Source organism: Triticum urartu, chromosome 5 (genome assembly GCF_003073215.2).
Source record: "Triticum urartu cultivar G1812 chromosome 5, Tu2.1, whole genome shotgun sequence".
In the NCBI taxonomy this organism is placed as follows: Eukaryota; Viridiplantae; Streptophyta; class Magnoliopsida; order Poales; family Poaceae; genus Triticum; species Triticum urartu.
The window spans coordinates 258,147,803-258,154,786 of record NC_053026.1 but is presented as its reverse complement, the minus strand read 5'-3'; positions in this window follow the sequence as shown (position 1 = coordinate 258,154,786).

The window sequence follows — 6,984 nt, the reverse complement described above, 5'->3', positions numbered from 1 at the left end:
CAACCGTCTCCTTTGGGTATCCTATGAACACACATTTCTCCGATTTGGGTTCGAGCTTATCAGGTTGAAGATTTTTCACATAAGCATCGCAGCCCCAAACTTTCAGAAACGACAACTTTGGTTTCTTACCAAACCACAATTCATAAGGCATCGTCTCAACGGATTTCGATGGTGCCCTATTTAAGGTGAATGCGGCCTTCTCTAAAGCATAACCCCAAAATGATAGTGGTAAATCAATAAGAGACATCATAGATCGCACCATATCTAGTAAAGTATGATTACGACGTTCGGACACACTGATAACCCACAAGTATAGGGGATCAATTGTAGCCTCTTTCGATAAGTAAGAGTGTCGAACCCAACGAGGAGATAAAGGTAGAACAAATATTCCCTCAAGTTCTATCGACCACCGATACAACTCTACGCACGCTTGACGTTCGCTTTACCTAGAACAAGTATGAAACCAGAAGTACTTTGTAGGTGTTTTTGGGTAAGCTCACAAGAAAGTAAAGAACACGAAAATAAAAGCTAGGGGCTGTTTAGATAAAGTCACAACTAAATTAGTTTTAGTAGAGAGCTTTTGTCAACAAGAAAGTTATTTGTCCCTAGGCAATCGATAACTAGACCGGTAATCATTATTGCAATTTTATTTGAGGGAGAGGCATAAGCTAACATACTTTCTCTACTTGGATCATATGCACTTATGATTGGAACTCTAGCAAGCATCCGCAACTACTAAAGATTCATTAAGGTAAAACCCAACCATAGCATTAAAGCATCAAGTCCCCTTTATCCCATACGCAAACAACCTACTTACTCGGGTCTGTGCTTCTGTCACTCACGCCACCCACCATAAGCAAATCATAAGCATATTGCAAACCCTACAGCGGGAATCCCTCATGCTTGCGCGACACGGAGAGCACCATAGGACAGCACCAACAATAAAACATACAACTCAAACCAATCTTGATCATCAAATAGCCATTAGGACAAAACATATCTACTCAAACATCATAGGATAGCCATACATCATTGGGAAATAATATATAGCGTTGAGCACCATGTTTAAGTAGAGATTACAGCGGGTAAGAGAGAGGTTACACCGGTGCATAGAGGGGGGAAGAGTTGGTGATGATGGCGGTGAAGTTGTTGGTGAAGATGGCGGTGATGTTGATGACCCCAGCAGCGCTCCGGCGCCACCAGAAGCAAGGGGGAGAGGGCCCCCCTTCTTCTTCTTCTTCTTCTTCTTCCTTGACCTCCTCCCTAGATGGGAGAAGGGTTTCCCCTCTGGTCCTTGGCTCTCATGGCATGGGAGGGGCGAGAGATTGGATCTATCTCTCTGTCTCTCTCTAGTTCTACGTTCTCTCTTGGCTATGTTTCACCGTTTCGTATATATATATGGAGATCCGTAACTCCGATTGACCTGAAACCTTCGCCGTGATTTTTTTCTGAATATTAGCTTTCTTGCGGCAAAAGAAGAGCGTCAACTGCCTTACGGTGGGCTCACGAGGGTAGGGGCGCGCCCTAAGGGGGGCGCGCCCCTTGCCTCGTGACCACCTCGGGCACTGGTTTGCGTTGATTTTCCTTCCGAATTTTCCATATTTTCCAAAAATAAGCTCTGTCCGTTTTTATCCCGTTTGGACTCCGTTTGATATGGATATTCTACAAAACCAAAAACATGCAACAGATAGGAACTGGCACTGGGCACTAGATCAATATGTTAGTCCCAAAAAAAAGTTGCCAAAAAGTATATGAAAGTTGAATAATATTGGCATGTTACAATAAAAAAATTATAGATACGACGGAGACGCATCACACACCATTATGCTGTAGTGTTCCGGGTGGCGTGAGTTGCGAAGCTATTCCGCATTGTTTCAAATGAAGACCAAACTCATAACTCAAATATTCTCCTCCACGATCAGATCGTAGAAACTTTATTTTCTTGTTACGATGATTTTCAACTTCACTCTGAAATTCTTTGAACTTTTCAAATGTTTCAGACTTATGTTTCATTAAGTAGATATACCCATATCTGCTTAAATCATCTGTGAGGGTGAGAAAATAACGATATCCGCCACGAGCCTCAACATTCATCGGACCACATACATCTGTATGTATGATCTCCAACAAATCTGTTGCTCTCTCCATAGTTCTGGAGAACGGCGTTTTAGTCATCTTGCCCATGAGGCATGGTTTGCAAGTACCAAGTGATTCATAATCAAGTGGTTCCAAAAGTCCATCAGTATGGAGTTTCTTCATGTGCTTTACTCCGATATGACCTAAACGGCAGTGCCACAAATAAGTTGCACTATCATTATCAACTCTGCATCTTTTGGTTTCAATATTATGAATATGTGTATCACCACTATCGAGATTTAGCAAAAATAGACCACTCTTCAAGCGTGCATGACCATAAAAGATATTACTCATATAAATAGAACAACCATTATTCTCTGATTTAAATGAATAACCGTCTCGCATCAAACAAGATCCAGATATAATGCTCATGCTCAACGCTGGCACCAAATAACAATTATTTAGGTCGAATACTAATCCCGAAGGTAGATGTAGAGGTAGCATGCTGACTGCGATCACATCGACTTTGGAACCATTTCCCACGCCCATCGTCACCTCGTCCTTAGCCAATCTTCGCTTAATTCATAGCCCCTGTTTCGAGTTGCAAATATTAGCAACAGAACCAGTATCAAATACCTAGGTGCTACTTTGAGCATTAGTAAGGTACACTTCAATAACATGTATATCACATATACCTTTGTTCACCTTGCCATCCTTCTTATTCGCCAAATACTTGGGGAAATTCCGCTTCTAGTGACCAGTCTGCTTGCAGTAGAAGCACTCAGTCTCAGCCTTAGGTCCAGACTTGGGTTTCTTCTCCTGAGCAGCAACTTGCTTGTTGTTCTTCTTGAAGTTCCCCTTGTTCTTCCCTTTGCCCTTTTTCTTGAAACTGGTGGTCTTATTGACCATCAACACTTGATGCTCCTTCTTGATTTCTACCTCCGCTGCCTTTAGCATTGCGAAGAGCTCGGGAATTGTCTTATCCATCCCTTGCATATTATAGTTCATCACGAAGCTCTTGTAGCTTGGTGGCAGTGATTGGATAATTCTGTCAATGACGCTATCATCTGGAAGATTAACTCCCAGTTGAATCAAGTGATTGCCGTACCCAGACATCTTGAGTATATGCTCACTGACAGAACTATTCTCCTCCATCTTGCAGCTATAGAACTTAATTGGAGACTTCATATCTCTCAATACGGGCATTCTTTTGAAATATTAACTTCAACTCCTGGAACATCTCATATGCTCCATGACGTTCAAAACGTCGTTGAAGTCTCGGTTCTAAGCTGTAAAGCATGGCACACTAAACTATCGAGTAGTCATCAGCTTTGCTCTGCCAGACGTTCTTAACGTCGTCAGTTGCATTAGCAGCAGGCCTGGCACTCAGCGGTGCTTCCAGGACATAATCCTTCTGAGCAGCAATGAGGATAATCCTCAAGGTGTGGACCCAGTCCATGTAATTGCTACCATCATCTTTCAACTTTGCTTTCTCAAGGAACGCATTAAAATTCAATGAAACAACACCACGGGCAATCTATCTACAATCAACATAGACAAGCAAGATACTATTAGGTTCTAAGTTCATGATAAATTTAAGTTCAATTAATCATATTATTTAAGAACTCCCACTTAGATAGACATCCCTCTAATCCTCTAAGTGATTACGTGATCCATATCAACTAAACCATGTCCGATCATCACATGAGATGGAGTAGTATCAATAGTGAGCATCACTATGTTGATCATATCTACTATATGATTCACGCTCGACCTTTCGGTCTCCGTGTTCCGAGGCCATATCTGTTATATGCTAGGCTCGTCAAGTTTAACCTGAGTATTCCACGTGTGCAACTGTTTTGCACCTGTTGTATTTGAACGTAGAGCCTATCACACCCGATCATCACGTGGTGTCTCAGCACGAAGAACTTTCGCAACGGTGCATACTCAGGGAGAACACTTATACTTTGATAATTTAGTGAGGGATCATCTTATAATGCTACCGTCAATCAAAGCAAGATAAGATGCATAAAAGATAAACATCACATGCAATCAATACAAGTGATATGATATGGCCATCATCATCTTGTGCTTGTGATCTCCATCTCCGAAGCACCGTCATGATCACCATCGTCACCGGCGCGACACCTTGATCTCCATCATAGCATCGTTGTCATCTCGCCAATCTTATGCTTCCATGACTATCGCTACCGCTTAGTGATAAAGTAAAGCATTACAGGGCAATTGCATTGCATACAATAAAGCGACAACCATATGGCTCCTGCCAGTTGCCAATAACTCGGTTACAAAACATGATCATCTCATACAATAAAATTTAGCATCATGTCTTGACCATATCACATCACAACATGGCCTGCAAAAACACGTTAGACGTCCTCTACTTTGTTGTTGCAAATTTTACGCGGCTGCTACGGGCTTAGCAAGAACCGTTCTTACCTACGCATCAAAACCACAACGATAATTTGTCAAGTTGGTGCTGTTTTAACCTTCGCAAGGACCGGGCGTAGCCACACTCGGTTCAACTAAATTTGGAGAAACTGACACCCGCCAGCCACCTATGTGCAAAGCACGTCCGTAGAACCAGTCTCGCGTAAGCGTACGCGTAATGTCGGTCCGGGCCGCTTCATCCAACAATACCGCCGAACCAAAGTATGACATGCTGGTAAGCAGTATGACTTATGTTGCCCACAACTCACTTGTGTTCTACTCGTGCATATGACATCTACGCATAAAACCTGGCTCTGATACCACTGTTGGGGAACGTAGTAATTTCAAAAAAATTCCTACACACATGCAAGATCATGGTGATGCATAGCAACGAGAGGGGAGAGTGTTGTCTACGTACCCTCGTAGACCAAAAGCGGAAGCGTTAGCACAACACGGTTGATGTAGTCGTACGTCTTCACGATCCAACCGATCAAGTACCGAACGTACAACACCTCTGAGTTCAGCACACGTTCTGCCTGATGACGTCCCTCGAACTCCGTTCCAGTCGAGTGTTGAGGGAGAGTTTCGTCAGCACGACAGCGTGGTGACGATGATGATGTTCTACCAACGCAGGGTTTCGCCTAAGTAACGCTACAGTATTATCGAGGTAGACTATGGTGGAGGGGGGCACCGCACACGGCTAAAAGATCAAACGATCAATTGTTGTGTCTATGGGGTGCCCCCTGCCCCTGTATATAAAGGAGAAAGGGGGGTGCGGCCGGCCTAGAGACGGGCGCGCCAGGAGGAGTCCTACTCCTACCGGGAGTAGGACTCCCCCCTTTTCCTTGTTGGACTAGGAGAGAGAGGGGAAAGAGGTGGAGGAGAAGAAGGAAGGGGGGCGCCGCCGCCCTCTGCTTGTCCTATTCGGACTAGGGGGGAGGGGGTGCGGCCCATGCCCTGGACGCCTCTCCTCTCTTTCCACCAAGGCCCACTAAGGCCCATTAAGTCCCCGGGGGGGGGGGGTCCGGTAACCTCCCGGTACTCCTGTAAAATCCCGATTTCACCCGGAACACTTCCGATATCCAAACATAGGCTTCCAATATATCAAACTATTGGAAACATGCCCTAGAGGCAATAATAAATTAGTTATTATTATTATATTTCATTGTTCATGATAATCGTTTATTATCCATGCTAGAATTGTATTGATAGGAAACTCAGATACATGTGTGGATACATAGACAACACCATGTCCCTAGTAAGCCTCTAGTTGACTAGCTCGTTGATCAATAGATGGTTACGGTTTCCTGACCATGGACATTGGATGTCATTGATAACGGGATCACATCATTAGGAGAATGATGTGATGGACAAGACCCAATCCTAAGCCTAGCACAAGATCATGTAGTTCGTATGCTAAAGCTTTTCTAATGTCAAGTATCATTTCCTTAGACCATGAGATTGTGCAACTCCCGGATACTATAGGAGTGCTTTGGGTGTGCCAAACGTCACAGCGTAACTGGGTGGCTACAAAGGTTCACTACGGGTATCTCTGAAAGTGTCTGTTAGGTTGGCACGAATCGAGACTGGGATTTGTCACTCCGTGTAATAGAGAGGTATCTCTGGGCCCACTCGGTAGGACATCATCATAATGTCCACAATGTGACCAAGGAGTTGATCACGGGATGATGTGTTACGGAACAAGTAAAGAGACTTGCCGGTAACGAGACTGAACAAGGTATTGGGATACCGACGATCGAATCTCGGGCAAGTATCGTACCGATAGACAAAGGGAATTGTATACGGGATTGATTGAATCCTTGACATCGTGGTTCATCTGATGAGATCATCGTGGAACATGTAGGAGCCAACATGAGTATCCAGATCCCGATGTTGGTTATTGACCGGAAAGTTGTCTCGGCCATGTCTGCATGACTCCCGAGCCCGTAGGGTCTACACACTTAAGGTTCGATGATGCTAGGGTTATAGGGAAAGTGTGTATGCGGTTACCGAATGTTGTTCGGAGTCCCGGATGAGATCCCGGACATCACGAGGAGTTCCGGAATGGTCCGGAGGTAAAGATTGATATATAGGAAGTATGGTTTTGGCCACCGGAAGTGTTCCGGGCATCATCGGTAGTGTACCGGGACCACCGGAGGGGTCCGGGGGTCCACCGGGAGGGGCCACGGGCCCCAGAGGCATACATGGGCCAATAGTGGGAAGGGACCAGCACCTAGGTGGGCTGGGGCGCCTCCCACAAAGGCCCAAGGCACCTCCAAGAGGGGAGGGGGGAAAACCCTAGGGCAGATGGGCCCTAAGGCCCACCCCAGGTGCGCCTCCCCCTTTCCCCCTTGTGGCCGCCACCCTAGATGGGATCTAGGGCTGCCGCACCCCTTGGGGTGGGAACCCTAGGTGGGGGCGCAGCCCTCCCTCTCCCCCTATATATAGTGGAGGCAAAGG